Below are 21,451 nucleotides of genomic sequence, written 5' to 3' on the forward strand. Positions count from 1 at the left end.
AATACTTATCCCTTGATCGAACACTCAACACTCAAGATGGTTGATGACTCGTGCTAGCTTTATTTGTTGAAATGTTACTAATGTCTATAGAATTCACTCCTATAATAACAGATTATTGATAGTCCTTCAAAAATGATATATGTGATATTTAGCTTCAGTCAATTTTTTTACATTAAGTTAGAAATTATAGAGAATCATATATTAAATTTCTACTATTTATTATAATCATAGTGATTGGTTTTTGGATTCAATTCAGTTAAATTTTTTATCTTCACATAAAACTAATATCCTAAGATTTGAGAGATACAATCGACAATTCTAAAAGATGAGATAGGTAAACATTCTGCCTTATGAATACATTATTTCCAAAGCTATATAATTAGATTGGAAATTTTAAAAAATAATATACTTTTCTACTTGGATAAGGAAAATTGAGCATGAAGATAATACTTACCTTACCCATAATACTGCGCTGTCGGCTTATTCCCACCCATTCATGAGTTTTCCAATCAAAATAGTGCACAGTTTTCATACCTGCACATATACCTTCACAAGAAAAAACAATAATGACATTAGGACTAGATTTGTATACTGCTTAAACAATCCATGATACAAAAAATTGGAAATCAAAGTAAGGTTTGCAATTTTTTTTTGAAGATTGAACTCTCCAATTTAGGCTCAGTTACAATGAGGTGAGATGTTGAGTATGTATAATTTCTTTGCCAATTTTCTTAAGCACGTTATGATAATTATGATAATCATATCATTGGTGATAACATAGTCCTAAGACAGTGCTGAGATCCAAGGATGCAATAAAATATATTAGTGAATGGGAAAAGTTGACTAATGAATTCCTCCTCCTAACACACGTGCTCTGTGATTGTATACACCGTCCTCTGACATGAATTTTTGGGAGGGCGATGTTGGGGAATTGTCCACTAGATTCACTGAGAAATTCTCTACTCTCATAATGTTGTTATTCCCATATGGGCTCCCTTCTCTTTCCAAAAGCAAAACTGTGAAGTTCTGTGAAAGTGTTGCTGCCAGTGGATATCCTAATGTTCTTCCTCCCATAGTTATGTAGTCATATGTCACTACTGTGGGAGATTTTGTTGCCTCTCTTATGAATCTACCATGGTGTGGCATTGTTACTGGTTATATTACACACACAAATCAATGCTTAGGGCCAATGGGTGTGTATAACAAGATATAATACCCATTAATTTGTTAACTAGGAAGAAAGAAATCATTGAATATATGTGATAGTTTTTAATCTAGAATGAAGATTGTGAAAAATGCTCCCATAAGCTGTGGTGTAAGTTGGTTGTCAAGGATGGTATAGAAGCAACACGAAACACTAGGTGGAGTAATAGAAAAAATTTCTCAGCAACGAAAGATGGAAGAAAGTAGGTTGATCATGCACTCAGAGCCAAGTTGATGAGTAGGTTTGAAGTAGTGGTTTTTAACATTAGGCAGTTACAACTAATAACATGAATATAAAAACATCAAAGCATCAAGAGCAGGTATTGAGCACACCAACATTGCCTCAAGAAAAAATAAATCAAATTTTAGACTGGTAGATCATGAAAAGACTATTCCCTTATGTACCACTAAAAATAATTCTATTGATAGGTAATATTAGTTCAAATCCTTCCACATTAAGGATTCTTAGTATGCATGTAACTCTAGAAAAACTTGGATGTCCACATTGAGATCATACCCACAACAAGCATAACCAAATTAGATAGAGATGTTCCTCTTTAGGAAACTTTAGAACATCATATAACACTAGTAAGAGGAAATCAGAAGAAAACTATGCACACACATTGAAAACAAGTTTTTTGATTAAACTTTTGGATCTTTTTTCTTTCTGTTACATTATTGAGTGTGATTAGAAATGTCCATAAAATCAGTTTAACCTACAATAGGTCATTGAGATCCATTAAATTAGTTTAACCTACAAGATTGTTTTCAATTATAATGGACTGCAGAGAACTCATATCCTTAATAATATATGGTATTTTATTTTCAGACATGAACTTCCTAAAATCTCTTATAATTTCTGAACATTGATTATCTCAAAAGAAATTCAATGTAAGCACTATTCATATATAAACCACAATTATAACTTTCAAGCATTAAGTCTATGTTGTGCAATTCATTATCCAAATTACTTTGGCACTCACTGATACTAATTAATAGTTTAACCAAGACTAATACAAGAAAATCATGACTAATCAACAATTCAACCAAGAATAATACAAGAAAATGATGACCTCATTTTGTGGAGCCACAAATGAAAAAGCTGCACAATCCTGCAAACAAAATTAGAACCTTCTTCTTAATCTCCATATTCTTTTCCTTGCAACCAACACTCTTGTTTAGCTGCAAATCAAAACATTAAGATCTGCTCTATATCATATGCATATCATCTAGATTGAACATAACAATAGACAAAATGTGTATTCTACATTGACAAAATGACTAATATTAACTGTGATTTAATAGATAGAAAGTTCATGAAATTTTCCATGCTTTCATTGTGAACCTAGTACCTACAAGCCTACCACATCCTAGTCGATGAAAAAATAATAGTTAAACAAACAAATAACAAGAATGGTCCTTTTCATGCTGAGGTGCAAGAGAAAAGACTTGCCTGAAGAAGAATAAAAAGCAGCCAATGTGAGCATATATTTAGCAAATTTTGCCCAGCTACATTTACTAGATCACCTTTTAGATATGCTTAATTCACTTTGCATGGTTCTAATGTTTGAAGATCTTTAAGCTTTGCTTGAATGAATTTGTCTATGATTTTGTCATGGTTTATATTATTCAGCAATTCATTAGTCAACTTTTTCCATTCACTAATACATTTGGCATCGGTAATACATAGTCCCTAGTTAATTATGATAATCGTATCATTGGTGATAACATAGTCCCAAGACAGTGCTGAGATCCAAGGATGCAATAAAAAAGCTACAAGTTTAGAACTTCATGAAAGTTTAAAGCATGAAGCCTTAGATGCATAGGAAAATAATCTAAACATAGGACAAAATAGAGAAATATTTAGTATCTTATTGAGCTTCACTTTGTTTCGAGAATAGTGTAATATTATCTACTAAACAGGGCCAACCATGTGAAGGTGGAAGCTCATTTGGCCCCACCCCCTCCCCCTAACATCACTCTACATTCCCCATTAACATCAAACATTCATTCATTATTTCAACCATTAATAAAATGTAACATTCAATCAATATCACATGATAACATTCATTAACACATTAGATTCGTAAACATGCAACATTCATCAATATTTTGCATTAACACATATTTCATGAACATTCATTAGCACATAATTAAATTCATTGAGACATAAAATTCAGTCATTATCAATTAAGGTATGTAGATGACAATCATTTCTTTTTTTTCTTTATATTTCTTTTTTCTATGTAAGCTCTAAGAGGAGCATCAATGTCATCATCAATTCCCCCCACATCAGTTGTTCTTTTCTCTGTTCTTGATGATCTCAAATTCCTATGCTGTTGCAAAGGGGAGTCCTCTACAATAACAAATAAAAGAGTTAAATTAAAAATAATTTATTATAATTGTTACAAGTATTTAATTATTTTAAATAACATAACTGTGGTGCTCTTTACCTGATCTGACCACATCATTTTGTCTGGACTCAACGTCAACACGCTCATGAACATCGACCCCTCGATCCTCTATAGCTGCTATAAAAAATGTTACGTTAATCCAAACACCAATTGCAATTACATATAAAAAATTTAATAGCAAATGTATACCTCCACCACTAGGATGCACATCATGCGAACCTTCAACATTCACAGATTGTGTAGAAGGACTGTCAGGCTGCATTCCAACATCCTACGCATTGTTATCATCGCTTGCTTAAAACAGATATACTCACTTTATATTGGAACTTAACATCAAATAGACTAATTGGTAAAGTATTCAATTTGAAATAAATTTCATTTAGCTTATTTACTTGTGGCTTAGATGCATCATTATTAGAACCTTCCACACTGATTTCAGCTCGTAGCCGTTCAGCCACGGCTCTATAGCCTTGTTGGAAGCCAATTCTCTTATCATCTTCTGTGAGGCATCTCTTGAACTTTGAGCCCTGCATTTTTGCATGGTATGGTGAATTTTACTTGCATTGTTTCATCAACCAATGGAGGGTAGTTAAAATATCAAAAGGAAATACAAAAGTTGCAAAAGATGATGATCAGGAGCATAGACAAGCTAGTCTATCCTAGCATTTCCCATCACAATATATAAAAATTTTGATACAATTTTTCATTTACTAATACTTACAACTCATGCTTGAAGTTTCAAAAAACCACCAGAGTCGAGCTTGTGTGTCCCGTGCTTTTCTAGTCTTGCCTTTGTTGCCTTTGATGTGTTAGGCAATCTATGAAAAGTTTGAAATATGTTAGATACTATAAATATAGAGGTTAATTAGTACATAATTACATTCTCAACAATATCACATACCTTGCTGTACTCTCTACTGGTGTAATATTATTTTTCTTGTCAACTTTATACTTTCCATCCAAAATCAGAGCCTACCACTTAGCCTCAAGAACATAGGGCGGATGCTCGTACCTGGGGTTATCCCATAAATTTTTTCTATACTAGTCCCTAATATACTTCAAACATAAACCAGCTTTTTCAAGGAGCTTGTTTCTCTAGATTGCACGAGGTCCAAAGAGTTGGGTCATGCTCTCTATAAGATCATCCTTCAACAGTTTGTCTTGGTTATTCCACCTTTTAAGTAAAAAAAAAACATGTTAGACTCATAAATGAAGTGAAGCTACCTTTAATATAGTTCAAGAAATGGATGAAAAGGAAAACTATTCTAGCAATGATATGAAATCAAAATAGTGGTTTGGGGTTTTAGTTAGGATATGATGTTCCACCAAGTACGCAGGGTGGGCCCAAATATTCGCAAATACTCATCACCAAGTTTTCTTCAAAAAACATCATTCCCTACAAAATAATCATGGGATCATTAGTCGATGAAGAGTGATCAAAAACTAAATTACTATTATATCACTATAGAATAATAACTTTAAAGTACCTAGAACTTTGGCTACTTTTAATGGAATGCCTTCATCGTCGCTGATGATCAATATGACATCCTTCACCATTCCCATACTAGGAACATAGGAACATCCAGGAAATGATGCTGCAGCTCCTATTGCAAAAAGTTTCATAAGTTTCATAAGTCTTTGTCACAAAGTATAAAAGAACAAATGATAATTGATATTAAAAATTTGTAAAAAAAAAATTGTTTAACTTTGATAGCGCATACAACTGCAGGAATTATCTTTAACTTCTAGCTATTATGTTGCTCCAGTTGTGGTCTACTCCAAGAATGTCATAAAGTAGCCTTGCAGAAAATCATCTGTTAGTTTTGATGAGGATTCTCATAAATTTTACATAGAGAACATTGATTTTTAGTGGATTTGAATATCAGAAGTTGAATTGCAGCATCAGCTCAGGCATGAGTTGTTTGGTATAATGCCAAAAGAAGTTGAAGTTGGGGAGAATGCATACAAACTGTTTGCTAAAATGTTAAAAGAGATTTTTTTTTAAAACATCAAGTGCATGCTATCTAAGTGAGGTTTATCTAGGAAGAGAAAGCCTTCAGTTTCAAAGTCCAACAATCACATTCTTTGCTTGAACAAGAACAACAGAAGCCTCATATACAACAAATTGAGAGCCATCTTGTGGAATCTAATTGTCATGCTAAAGTATCATTTCAGCCTTTAACTGAGCTGTATGGCAAAAAATGTTTTTAATGTGAAGATGGTTTAAAGGCTAGTCATGATATATTTTTGATATTTGGGCAATAAGATACTACTCAAGGATGTATACAATCTCGTGACTCGTCTGTCAGGTCACTTGCCATCAAGTAGAAGGGGTAAGTTGAAGTTGCCATTATGGAAGCATATCAAGCTTTTGCTGCAAGATAATTGGCAAAGCTTCAGCTGAGAAGGGAATTGCTTGGAAATCAAATTTCACTGGATATGGTTGAACATCTAATCAATGATCCTGAATCTTAACATTTATTTCCTCTCCAACTAGCTGTAATTCTGTGTAGCCCCAGGTGCATTAGTGCAATGTTCCCTATAGACAAAATAAGGAATAGAACCAACTCTAAAATGTCACTGTGGATTCCTGAAAAGGAATTCTCTGACAATGTGGAAAAACTAGCTCAGGAAAGTGCTTTTTAATGCTAGTTGTAGAATTGTTATACCATATATGTTTTACAACTTGCAATGGCATACTTTTGATCATCATTTCTCCAAATCGAGGGCTTGCCATGTAGATATATATGGTAGATGGTCTTATGAAATATCACCAAAAAAAACATGACTTGGTCATCCAGGTGCTAAACAGAGTTCAACTAGAGAGTGTAAAGGACAACTAATCATATTAAGATCATGGGGAATTTGAGGCCAAAATTTTTGAAAAGTTTGTAAACATAAACATGGTAAAAACATGGACAGAGATATTTATAGCTATACAACTCAAATAATGGCTTCGGCCTCCAAGCTAGTCAATCTGTTGCATCTATACAATGTTGCACCTCGAGAATATACTCCACTTTCAACATGATAGGACTAGGCAATACTCTATCAAATAGAAGCCATAATGCATGTATTTATTGATTAATTGTAGTGAAGATGTTGCAACTTAGTATGCACACCATTTTAATTATGAAAGAATTGTCCACTCTATAGTCACAAAAGGTATGCCAGGTCATGACATGAGGGATATAGGCTTAAGTATAAATTAATTGGACCTCAAAACATAACAAAATATAAGAGATTAGGAAAAGATAGTCAATTGAATAGACATGAAGAAGCAAAGTATAACAATTTATCATATGGCTTCAAATGGAGATAGTGATCAATGTCAAGATAGCTAAAGGAAGGAACAGATGGGAAAATTTATAGTTGCTACAATCTGATGAAACACATGAGCTTCTTGAGGCATCACAAGGATATGAGGCTATACATCTATGTGTCACTGTTGAGAATACTGCGCAAGAATGTGTACCCATACCCTTTTATGCAAGTTGATAGCTCCATTCCTCATCGATATGGCAGAACAAGCATAAGTTAAGTAGAAGTAGACATTTGTTGGAACTCGTGGGTGGAAGAATTGGCATATAGGAAGCACATTCACATTCACTACTATCTATAGGAAAGGCCATGCATGCCCACCAGATATGTATTAAGCCATAACAAATTTTTTAAAAGCCATGACAACATTAGTGGTTAGTGTAAATCTGTTTAGGCTGCAGTGAACAAGTATAATTTGTGCAGGCTTGGTGTACTCATTGAAATAGCAACTGAATAGGATCAACAATTGTAACAGTCAAAAGAAGGTGATTATTCAAGCAAGAAGATGTTAAAAATACACAAAAAAGTAATGTTTGAGTTCAAAGATAGTAGACATGTGAGTCTGGTTAATCATTCACATCAATTATAAAAACCAAAGGTGTATCAAATAAATAGTTGTAAAAAAATTGTGAAAAAGTTTAAACGTTGAGTGACTACCAAAGGGGGGTCATTACAATCTATATCGTAAACACATAACACTTAAACACATAACAAAAGAGAGAAAAAGAGGGATTTGTGTACTAGTAGATGGTGCTACAGTCGATGCCTGTAAGCTGCGTGTTGTCGACTCAGCAGTCAAAAAGAGATTTGTGTTTGTCCTGGATGGAGATGATGTCATCATAGGATCTAAAGCTGAAGAATAAAATTGTTAGAGCATGCATAAATATAGAATGCGTGGACTAGCATGGACAAGATTGTTAGAGCATTAAAAAAAAGGATTGCTTGAGCATGTGTTGTCAATTATTATGATAATTCCTATATATATTCAATGGAAAACACAAGTGGGGAATGGAACATGTGATCTACCTGAACCACTTGCAGCACCCTCATCATGGGAATGGGGCTCGAAATCACATAAAAAACTCTATAAAGACAACGCATCCATATTTTAATTAATGCCATAAAAGAGCATAACATAAAAACCATTATTGAACTCTTGTTATAATTAAAAATTTCATTAATACTTACTTTTAAGGTTTCAGAGGTGTGCAACAATTCAGATGCCCTATCTTTTATTTCTTGAGTAGTAGGCTTAATGGTTGCCAAACGTATAATTTCTTTACGAATTTTCTTTAGCAACTTTTTAATTGAATCGATCGAGCCATTGGTCTCTAGTAAATCAATATAAAAAGGGTCCTCCTCAGGGGCAAGCTATTGAGGGACTGCAGGTTCCTTTCCCTCCCTCCGACCATTGGCCCTCTGTGACAACAATAGTATTAGTATTATCAAAATTACTCCAAAACAATGAAGAAAACAACATTAAAAAAATAACATTTTGCTTCTATCTAGTTTGCACAATTACAATGAGTTTTACCTGCTCATGTGTAGATGAGTCGAGAACATCGCCAACATCCCCTCTAGGAGGTTGCTCCATATTGTGCCCCTATGTCAAAGGTCAAGTATAAAAATGTTAGCCAAAAATTTATTGATTAAATGGTATGTTGGAGTCATTGATTAGAAGTTGGTTTAATAGTATGTACCACCCCCATGATAGTAGCCTCGTTTGTATCTATGTGGTTCAAATTGTAATCAATAAGAAGCTCTTCCCCTGCATGTATTGATTTTATCGTATAGATGAATACACGATTTCCCTCACGCGCCTCAAATATGCAATTGGGTTGCTTTATAGTTGACCCAAGTCGTGTACTATTTATAAAACCTGCAATATTCCCTGTTGCTTTTGGCCTTCCATCAATGTATATAGCCACACTTTTACTTTGATTATTGTCTAGCTATTGTATATAATTTGCCAAGAGAGCATACCTACACATACTTTCTTTATATTGAACAATATGCATCCAACTTTTGTAATTGTAACATGGTCCAACATACTCCATCAATTCAAAAACTTTGTTGTAAGACACCTTTATGCCGTCCATAGAAAATAGGCCCAAACCATGTAATGATGATGGTGCTATGTGATATATACTCTCGTTAACACAAAAATCAGTATTTATTGGAGGAAGTTCTTTGGGTAACCAATGTTTCTATAGATGTTGGTACCTCAAGGGCATCTTGATGTCGCCTTCTATCTCATCATCATTAGAACATGACCCCCCTTGAGCAAGGAAAAATTTCATGCATTTATTGGATTCCCTTCTAGTCCTTTGACCTCTAGTTAATCTCCCTATTTTAGATAAATTGCATGTCTCACTTTCCTCTTCTATTCCTATATTTCCCTCACTCGAGGAAGACACTTCTGACAAATACCTATTCGTTGGTACCTGCAAATAGGAGAGATCTTAGAAGACATCAATCTTACTATTGATAAGTGTATTAAATAGACTGCCTATAAGGAGTATTGACTTATACCTGTCGATCCATGAGTCTATGTGGGATGCTCCTGAAAGGGGTTCAGTTTCCTGCAAATGTAATTCAATTATCGTGAGCATAATCACATCATAATCATAATCACATCCATCATAAGCATCACATAAAAATTAAAAACATCAAAAGGTACACAATATAACACTTAAATTAGGCTCACATTATAAGCCTACTAGGGAAGTAGGTGTAGTGAAGGGCTAAGCACTTATATTATGTTTTCCCTATGAATTTTATTCTAGGTACAACTCCCTTTTATAGATATTTAATGAATTCCCTTTTCTAAACTAAACACTTACAAATGCTTTTGACCTGAAAGAAAATAAGGCTCAATACATTCACGCATCAATATGTGTTTTAAACAATTTTATTTAATTAATTTAGATTAATAGTTAATTTAGATTAGCAGTATTCTATTTCTAGTTGAAACTTGTAGCTTTTAAATAGAAAATGAATAAACTATGTAACCATATAAGACAAATATATTTCTATCAAGAAATGAATATTAAATAGATTAAGGATTGATGGCATACCTCTGAATTTCATCATCATCATCCTCGTCATCATCATCATCATCATCATCATCATCGTCGTCGTCGTCGTCGTCATCATCATCATCATCCTCGCCATCATCATCATCGTCGTCATTGTCTCATCGTCATCATCATCAACATCAACATCATCTTCATCATCATCATTAGTAGCAGCATCTACATCATCTTCTACTTCTTCGGTATCTTCTTCTTCCATCGCATTATACTTTATTGGCCTTCCTCTCGGTTCATGTCTAACAACAAATGACGAACCCGGTTTATGTGGAACCTCTGAGTAAAATACTTGCTCACATTGGCTTGGAAAAACATAGGGCTCATCCCAAACTGGCTCAAATGACCTTGTATTAATCATTGTAAATCCATTATCATGTTCAATAACAGTTCTATTAGGATCATTTGGATTAAGTCGTAGCCTATACCATTTGACAATGAAGAGTACTAATTTGAAGGAACTAAAGTCACAGTCAAGTATATGATCCAAAATGCCATAGTATTGATTTTCAGACTCTCGAGGATGTAAGTCATTTCTAGATGAAATATTAGTCACTTGAAAGACTGCAGTTATTCTTGAATCACAAGTTTTCTTCGTGTCATCCAACACTTTGACGCAAAATTTTTGACCATTATAGAACATAGCCTTGTGGTGTTTAACGTGCAATAATATGTGAAACATGTCAAAATTATTGTATCATGAGTTGATAAACATATAGGTGATTAATAAATTTGTACATACTTGGAAATCTCTTAAACTACATGCTAAATCTATTTCCCTTTGCATAACATTAGAATCTCCATTATGATGAGCTTCTTTAACCAATGAAGATACACCTTCCCATGTTAATGTTTGACTAGAATGTTGACAACGTTCAATCCATACCGTCATCCAATCAAGATTGTTTGCAATATACAAATGTAGTGCATCCCACGCTCGAGCACCTATACAAAAAAAAAAGACAACTTACAACCAATTTATTTTGAAGATTAAGAAATAATTTATTACAATAACATCTTATAATTTATTACCTCTCACTTTCCTCAATGTACCTTTCCCCATCAAGTACTCCCCTTCTAATTTTTTAAAAGGCTCGAGATCCCAAATGCGATCTACATGGATATTTGATGCAAACTTAGGAAGATATTCAGTAATGTACACCATAGTCTGGTATACCATATATCACTCTGCCATAGAACCCTCAAGATGTGCTCTTTGTCGAACCAAAGCCTTCAAATATTTCAAGGGCCTCTCAACCATCAACATTGACCTAGTGTGTACAGGTCCACACAATTCAATCTCCTCAACTAGGTGTATGAGGTAGTGTTCCTGTGCATTGAAAAAAGTTGGAGGTAGACACTTTTGCATTTCACACAGTAAATGACGAATTCTTCTCTTCCAATAGTTTATATCTTCTTTATGGATTTCTTTAGATGATAACCACCTACATTAAGAGATTCAAGTCACAAAAAATATATAGATACGAGACTTTACAAAATAATATACAATAGATTACATAGCAAGAAAAACAAATCATGAATATAATAAATATATACAACAAATTGAATAGATATAACTACTTACCTCATGTATTTTCCAAGATCATATATCACTTGTTTGATGTTATTATTGAAGGGTTCTGGGAGAGATAGAGGAAGCACGTACTACAGTAATTATAAACCAATCATTTCATTATTTTCTAACATAACATAATGAATAGTACACGTAGGTTATGAATATATTGCAAATACAGAAGAACATAACTTACCTTGATGAAAGTATGCCAATCATGTATTTTGAGCCCTAGCCCAAATTCACTTTTTTTTTTTTATATGAGATTGTTTATGTTCGCAGCAAATCCTATGGAAAATTGAATTTTTCGTATGACTTCTTTTATGGCATCACTTTGCTGCTCTGTTAATAACCAAGGAAGGGCACTTATATTAATCTGATCTCTATTTCTATTTGAGTGAATGAAATTCATCAATGCATGATTGGATTCATGAATGTCATTACAAATTTTGACAATTTTTTCGTTGTCACGCCTTCCATCCAATATTTTCCACAATGTCTCTGTTATATTCTTTCCAATATGCATAGTATCAAACAAATGCACAATTTGTAAGTGCTCGTAGTAGGGCAGCCTGCTAAATTGTCTGGGATAGCTTTTTAGCCCCTTTGGAAGGTTGTCAATACTGCCTTGACGACCTTCACGGTCATCAATTACACAATTAGTAAACAAAAATCACAATAGAAATATATAAATTACAAACATAAACCATTAGGTGGAATGACATTACCTCGATGATTAATTCTATTATATTCCAACTTCCATAGGCGAGGTGTCATTCTTCGTGGCTTTGATTTAGTTTCTTCTTTCCCATTGAAAAGATGTTTTTTTGTACTTCGATACTTATGATTCCTGTGGAGGAAGTTTCTACACTCATCAAACACCTGCTTTCCTAAACTTTTTGAATGACAAGATTTCATCTTTGGACCACAAACTAGACATGCAAATTTTCCCTTTGTTTGAAGACCTACAAGATAATGATATAATTGGATTATTGAATATGATGATTTTTATAATTAGAATTATTGTGTGCAATTTGAATTCACTATAACATACCACAAAAATTGGTTAGCCCTGGGGCATCATGTATTGTCCATGCAAGTATTGCATGGAATTGAAATTGTCTTTTTCCTATTGGTCTAGACACGTCATACATAGTGACACCGTTCCATAACTCCACCAACTCGTTGATAAGAGGCTCAATATATACATTCATATCTTTAACTTGATATTTACCTACTTGAATGAACAATAACATTACATAATTATTGTGACCGTTTTACTACAAGATTTGTAAGTACATGTAAATTAATAACTATCAAATGATAAGATACCTAGAACAATCATTGCCAACATAATGTGCTCCCTCTTTATTGACATACATGGAGGAATGTTATTGTTGATAACAAAAATAGGCCACACCGAGTAAACAGATCTCGTCTCTCCAAATGGATTGACATCGTCTGCTGCCAATGAAAGCCTAAGATTACAAGGTTCTTCTTTGAAGTGTTGCCACTTTTCCTCTATGTGCATAAATGTTGAACCATCTGCAGGGATTCGAATAATGTCATCTTGACTTCTATTGCATGCATGATAATCCATAAATTGAGCCAAGCTACTACATGCCTGAATAATTGTCGCATCCGTGGAATAATGGGGATGTAAGGAAGAACCTTTTGAGGCACCTTTTTTGTTAGTCGATCTATTCGATATCTACTCGTATGACATACAGGGCATTGTGTTGCAAATTCATGTTCTTTATAATATATAATATGATCATTGGGACAAGCATGTATTGCTTGATACTCCATTCCAATATCTTTCATAACAACAGATAATTCTCGATATGAGCAAGGTAGAATATTTGATGGTGGTAACAGAAACTCACCTATCAATCTACAGCAAAAAATATAATTTGTTAATATAAACAATATTAGTGGTACATTATTCACCCTTTGCTAACTATAAAGACATATATGGCATACCTTAACATACGTGACATTGTTATGTTGGATAAACCATTCATAACCTTCAAGTTCAACAACAACAATATAGCAGAGAGAAGAGTTGTTTGGGAGTCTTTGTATAGGGGCTCGTATGCCTTCTCAAGTAGAGGTGCATTGAGGCTATCATCATCATCATGATCAGATATGCTTGGACTAAATGTGTCATGGATCAATGTATTTATACCATCATCTTCAATTGTGTTTTCTAGCCCATGATCGTCATCTTCCATGGGATCATTATCTTCACCTTGGATATTCGCACCTCCATGTTCCTCCACTTCAAAAACCATATTCTTCAGATTGTTGTGGTTCATATCATGTACTTTCCTGGGGAGATCAACCTATATAAAATTGATTAACATAAATAAACCATGATCATCAACTAATCATCAAGTGATTTCATATGTATATAAATTGCTAAAATGATATAATGAACAACTTACCAGTGGATGATAGTCATGCCCCCTTCAATGTGACCATTCTCCCTACAATGTCTCTTAACTTTTTTGATTAGCAGTCTTCTACGGTTTAAGCCCTTACAAATTTTGCAAGGACAATAACAGTTTCCAGCACCTTTTCTTTTCAAGTTAGACCACAATCTATCAATTGTCTCCCTATTTTTTTCTTCACTTATATTATCTGACATGATCATTCTTCATAGGAAGCAAAAATCGAGCTATGAAAACTTCGGTCTACAACTTTCACAAACTAAGAAAAAATATCAAAAGTACACAAATCTTCTTAGACCTAGCTAAATACTTTAATATTTTAAAAATACTTTCTTTGACTTTATTCCTAAGACATTTAACCCAATCACCTTTTATAACATTCAGTTAATTGCTCTAGGCAAATTTGTGGATAAGATTATTTGTAAAACTTTGACCAACCGCTTGAAGGTCTTATTTCAAGAGACCTTACAACATTAAGCCACTAAAAGAAATTTCAAAACATATAAGCTAAAATTCTAGTTAAAATATACATTAGATTAAAAAATATACAATTTTCATACCCAAGCGCACGGCTATAACTCGTGTAACGACCTTCTTGCTTAGCTGTAGAAGCTCTCTAGCAATCAAATTATACAAGCTACAAGGCCTAGCAACAATTTCAAAACATATAAGCTACAAGGCAAGACATATTACATGATATGGAAAAAGGAACAAAATTTACAAGCTTTAGCAAGACATATCAAACGACATCATAGTGCTAGAGAGATCACAATTATATGAGTCAAACATAGTCATGAAAAAGAACATAAATTAGTTATTATATGCAATTAAAAGATATATAGTTAGATAGGGACATCCATAGGGCATATTGAAGAAATGAAATGGTCATATGGATTTCATATAGGATTTTGAAGATGATGGTGTTCTAAGGCAAAGAATCAGGAATCTACCTCCAGTCAAACAAATTAGAGGTTCGGTAGTTTCTTTAAATCTTGCACATGATATGGCCTTCAATATAGCACTTCTCTCTAGCTTGCCTGTCACAATAGAAGAAAAGATGAACTTAAAATGAAAGCCAAAAATGTTACAAAGAGAATGAGCTTTTTTATATTGATTGTTTTTCATGATATTATAGAACTCTGTATCTATAAATGCTAGCAGAGTATTGAAGTGGGTGGCCTTCAAACCAGCCTTGGCCAGCACATGAAACACCATTACATAAAAATATTTTTATAACAATCACATTAAGCTTATGTATGTAGTTACTAAACTAGCTATTGCAAATGAGACACCAGATATAGATTACAGTGTGACCAAATCGAGCACCATATCCATAAATAAAAGGTTAGAATGTTCTAATACAGAAGAGAGCATAATATATACCAACATCAGTGTAATCTGTACAAGAGATATTAATTACTATGCAACATATGACATTAGACACAAGAACATGCATATATATGATTTTTTCTTAAATCCAAGAAATTGTGAAGTTGTACATCAGGTGGCTCAAAATTTGCATTGTCATCTAGCTTCAAAAATTGTGAAGCCGTTCATCAGGGTTATTATTGGGCACTCTTTTCGAGGTATTGGGTGTGACTGAGACATTATGTATTGGTCTCGGCAAAATATGATATCAGAACTCAAAAAATTATACTAAATTTTTGGTAGATAGATGTGAATTTATGGTGTTTTTGTTCTTGACATTGCATGCTTTGGAGAAAAATAAGTGCCATGTACTTTGGTTATGTCATTACTTGGCTTCACATGAGAAAGCATACTCTCCTAAAAACATGATAGAGGCATCTATACCGACCCTGAGTGAGAGTCTGTTGCCCTTTTTGTAATTGAGGTGGTGTTCCTATTCTCAGTTTTTGCAACTGCTGATTGCCTTTCTTCCACTACCCAACTCATCAAACTCACAATAGCCTCAGAGCCAATTTAGTACATCCTGATACTTAAGAGGAGTTGCAGTAGAAGTAGAACATAGTGGAAAAACTTGTAAACCCATGTTTTGGCATACGCACTCAGATAAAAATCATTTAGATAGAGTGAATTCAAATCGATCATTTTATTTTCCAGAACACAATTGAGGAATAAGTCAAAGGGCTTCTTGCCCCACATTAGCAATGTTTGGGAATGTTTCCTAGGTCGTGAAAAGCTTGCAGGATTGTGCAGTCACTATAGAAAATATCAAAAGGAAAATGTTTAAGTATTTAGCTGTACAGCTTGCTTTACTAAATTCATTTTTTTTGGGTTAATCATGTTGTACATATCAAATTTTGTTTCTAGATCCATTGTTTATGTTCTTTATCCCAAAAAAAAACATATACAATTGAATCCAAAAACAAAATTTGATGTTAGAAATGGATTGTAGTAATCTGATAATCATGTCTTGTTCAAAACCCCGAGAAATCAACATCTTGCACATTCAAAGATTTTTTTGGGCACTTAATAGATTCTTAACTTATTTGACCAGTGTAAATTGTATTATATAATCAGTGTAATCCAACATATATCTGCAACCAGTATGAATATTTCTTGGTGGTTTGTGGTTTGATCAGTTTAGCTTATTCACTTATTTTTATTCAGGGGCATTTGTGGCAATGTCTATTATTGGATATGTGGACAAGATGATTGCACCTAAAGGGCTGCAATTAACTATTGTACCCTTTGTGTCGTCTGTGCTATTTTGTTTAGTACTCCATCAGCACCAACTGCACGGGTAGGATTGAAGACTCTTGAAACCCATTTTTGTTGTAGCATCTTAAGAAACTACAAAAAAACATTGTAAGAGCATGTTAAATTAACAAGGTTCTGAATTTTATTTGCAGAAGTACAACATCTTTGTATCTCATATTGGTTGTGCACTTCTTGGAGTGATTGCACTCACTGTTTTTGGCTCAAGCTGGATTGCATGCAGTGTTGCATTGGTTGCATCTGTGGCATTCATGATACACACCGGTTCTTTGCATCCTCCTGGTTTTCCTTTCTTCCATAGCATTTTTTCCTTTGAATCATGTTGTATTGTGGTTTTCATTCTTGATAACTTAATCTGATGCAAGTAGCGAGAAACTGCCTCTAAATCTTGGTTAGGAGTCCCAAGAATGGCTTATTTGACTCAAAATAATATATTTTGCAACTGCTGGTTTGCCATTACTTCTAATTGATGCACCAAAGTTTCAGCATTTGTACTGGTGGTACTCCATATTCCTTGGAGCCGCAGGTTGCATTTTATTATGTCTGTTGGTAAGACTTGTTGTATCACTCCTAAAATGTTTTCTTTGTCTGTCTTCATAATTTTAAGTCTTGATAGAGGATAGTTCTAGTGTAATTAGTTATTGCTAATTTTTCTTTATTTTAGTTTATTTAGAATAATGCATTTTCATACTAGTTGTCTTGTAAACATCTAAGAGTTTGCACTTTATTTGAGCACTTGTTGTCTCACACCTCTCTTTGTGCGATCCATCTTTGTGTTTTTATCCTCCCATTGTTGCACATACTTTCACCCACAATGGAGGATAATCCACCTTTGATGGACATGTGCTTAGTTGTTATAACTTATGTTCATTGCTTGCATTACTCCTAGTTATATTCAGGCACATCTACATGTATTGTATCAATTAATCATTATTGTTGATCATCAATGAATCAAGTCATTGGAGAATCATATCATTTTCTCCCTTTTGTGCTATCAATTGAACTTTTAGATATTGGCTTTTTCATTCTTTGTTTTAGACAATTTTTTATAGATGTTTTTTAACTTTCTTATTCCCTATTATGAGAATCCTTATTTCGTCGAGTGGGTAAAATTCTTCAGCAGTATACCTTTGAGAGGGTGATGGGTCCTATAGATTGATTGATTAGATGGGTCTTGACCAACCCAATCTTGTCGCGCTACTCTGTTCCGCATATATATCAAAATAGAGGCGTTTGAGTCTCAGGATGTCTTCCTCGTATATTTTTTGCACAGAGTAAGGGAGCACAGTCTCTCTAGGCAATCCACTATCTATGCCAGCTTTTTCTTTTGAATTCACTGGATTTTGTAATTTTTAATTTGATAGATTGGAATTAGGCCTCTCATGAAAGCCCTTAATTGAAATCCCCTCTCTCTAGGGTTTGGGCGGGGATTGGAGTAAAAGGTTTAAAAAAATAGGGTTGTTCATACTTAATAAATTTGTTAGATTAGAATTAAGTCTTTCATAAAAGCCTGTCATTGAAAATCTCTCTCCAAGGTTTGTGCGGGTATTGGAATTAAAGGTTTTAAAAACTAGGGTTGTTGATACTTCACATATAGTACCTTCATGTTAACTATTTTTAGTCAAAAAAGTATGAATGCTTTGCTGATTAAATTATTCCTTTATCAATTTTAATATTTAAGAATAGAAAATGATGAAATGACATGCAATTGATGATATATATGCTCGTTAAGCACATTTCTACTGTTCCTGCAAAAATTGAATCTGGTTTGAACAACTATATAGATACACATATTAACACTAAAGCCATGCATTACACACATTTGGGGTTTGTCCAATTATTGAAGGACAATATATCTACATTGCATTATAGTGAATTAGAATGCTTGCAGAATCAACATTTCAATCGCAGTCCTCATTAATGATGGAACACCAAGTATATTCTGATAAATTGATACAAAAGTTGTTGTAAAAAAGCTCTTATACAATTGATAATTGGAACACAAGTATCTCCTACTTATCAATTGATACAAAAGCTCTGATACAATTTTAGTCCAGAAGCATTGTAGTCCAATTACATAAATATAACCTCGGCATGGTAGTTCTTACACCATCTCAGATTAACATAACTTGGAAACTAATTCCGAGATCTTCATTTGATTTTGTGCTACAGCAAGAGGTGGTGACATTTTTGAAATCCAATTACAAGTTTTGAGAACTCTGGATATATTAAAAATGACACCTACAGTATGAAATCTTGAACTTTTTCCTTTTCTATATTTTGGGACTATTTTACTACCAATATTCCCAAGGTAGTCCTTGTGGATAGTGTTAGTCCCTATGCAAGGGAAAAGAAAATGAAAATTAATTTTTTTTTTGTAATATCTATCTTTGGCGGAGATTCCCTAGATTTATCTTATTTTATTTTTAGTTGGTCAATCCTAGGGGTCAAACTTTTACTTATCAAGACTCCAATTCAAACCTCAGGGGCGGAGAAGATTTCCATGAAAGGATTTGATTCACGAGCAGCTGGAAGCTAGGAAATCTTGGTAGAAAGAACTACACACTACTAATTCCAAACACGTTATAGTTTCATCCTTGGGCACACAACAAGATGATTTTCCATGCATGATTAATATGGTCTGGTTTGCATGTACTACTCGATTGAAGTAAGCTAATAAAGGTTTTTCAAGGAATTGTTTATAGAGACTGCTTTTAAAGATTAGATAGGTTTTAGGAATCTCTATGCCAAACTACAAGTTGGCATAGCTTCCAACTGCAAAAATATATATTTTAGATTAGAAATATGAAAAATCAAAACCAAAGCAGAAAGGATCAACGAACTGAGAATATCTAATTCCTTATGTGAAACTTGTAATTTGTAAATTCATATTCATATGAAAATGGTTCACTATAATTCGATCAAAGTATCATCTTTGACAACCAAGCTAAAAAATAACTTGAAGCATCTCATAAGTCTAGCTGCAAAAAAGCTAGCTACTCTCAGATTTTTATTTTGTTAACAAATCTTTAACAACCTTAAAAAACTTAAGCATCCAATACGGTTATAAATATCTATTTTAATATGAATAATATCTTTTATAAATATTTTCAAGATGTTCGATTAAGAATAAATGTTGTGTAGCATCGCTGATGCCATCGATTAAAGAGTGAATTATAAAAGATTAAAGTATACTTCGAAAGTAAGAAAAAATATTTTCTTTAATCCTCTCAAATGAAATTTCTCACACATTGATCCTGTGATCCTATAATCAATATTAAGATTCCAGAGTTTGGGCTCTAAATGAACATCCATCATTTATGAAGGAATACTGTTGTTTCTTAAAATCTCTTATGAAACAATAGTCAGTATCAGAGTATTAGCAACAAATCCCTAAATACCCTTTACGTGGATGAATCAACAAGGAACATCAAGTCATAAATGAAGACATTTCAATGCAATGAACATGAATCTTATGTGCCAAACCAACTTCTTTAGAGTCATTGATCTTTATGATTACCTTATATTTTTTATTCCTATTTCTATGTTTCTATTTGAAATTGTTAATAAGGCACATTTCTCAAGTAGGAACTTCTTTTCATAGCTTGTATAAATTATATGATGTTTTATAAACTTAAATTGTCCGTAAAGCACTCATCATAATGTTTTTAGGGATTAAGTATTAGGACATTCAAGAACATTCCAAGAGGTCATCATAATGTTTTTAGGGATGAAGTATTCGAACATTCCAAGAGGTCACTTATATGAGTTGTATTTAATCATAGAGCTTCTACCAAGATCAAGACCACTTAGTTTGTTGTTCATTTGCAAAATCATTTGCTTGATACTATTGTAATTAAATTGTTATTAAAATGTTCAACACTTCTCTCGAGATTTATTACAAGGGCTTAATTGCCTCTTGTGTACTATAAGTTGAGTGGTTCTATCGGGCATTGATAGATTGGTTTTTTTGGTGCAATGAAAACCCTCTAACAAGTGGTATCAGAACTTAATTATAGCTTTGATTCCTTAGACCTTTAGATAATGGCTTTAGCACAATATGCCTTAGCGGAATGTAGTTTCTTGGAATTCTATGATTATAGGGATAAAAATTTTCAAATCATTCATTTTGATTTTTAAAGATATTTTCCTAACAATTGGTATCCTAGGAATCAGAAAGATGTTTATCTTTCTTAGCAAGAACACAGAATGCACGCCATGTGCTTGGTAGCATGCCTAGATGAAATATTGTTTATTGAAAATTCAATGGTTGCAAGCATGGAAAACTTTACTAGAATTTTTGAGACAGTAAAAAGTAAAAACTAGATCCAAATCAATAAGTTTTCAAGAATCATTGAGGAATCTAAAGATTTGGACAGTTTTCTAGTGAGACTTAGGATGCATGAAATATGTTTGAAAAAAATGCCTCAATGGAATGAGTTTTTTCATAGAACTAGACGCAGGCAATTTTTTATGGGTTAATTTTTAACATATGAAAAAAATGACATATAATTGGTTGGTGATTTATTGAAAAAATCATGCAAGCTCTTTTTCTAAAACCTTTCTTACCAAGAAGAATAGCTCTACTAATGTTCAAGATCAGAGAAATATCTATCTATACCACTTCCTTTGAGCAATGTCATATCTGTTAATAAAAAAGTGCATATAAATAAATACCAGAATTAGATCTAAAAGTAC

The 21,451-nt window shown here is 33.3% G+C and overlaps 1 pseudogene; it reads left to right on the forward strand.

Annotated features, from left to right (window-relative positions):
* The first annotated feature begins 1,189 nt into the window (after positions 1 to 1,189).
* Positions 1,190 to 18,967, forward strand: LOC149530461 (uncharacterized; annotated as a pseudogene).
* The last annotated feature ends 2,484 nt before the right edge of the window (positions 18,968 to 21,451 follow it).

Source organism: Cupressus sempervirens, chromosome 11, assembly GCF_028749045.1.
Source record: "Cupressus sempervirens isolate cs-2001-9-10 chromosome 11, ASM2874904v1, whole genome shotgun sequence".
NCBI classification, from domain to species: Eukaryota; Viridiplantae; Streptophyta; class Pinopsida; order Cupressales; family Cupressaceae; genus Cupressus; species Cupressus sempervirens.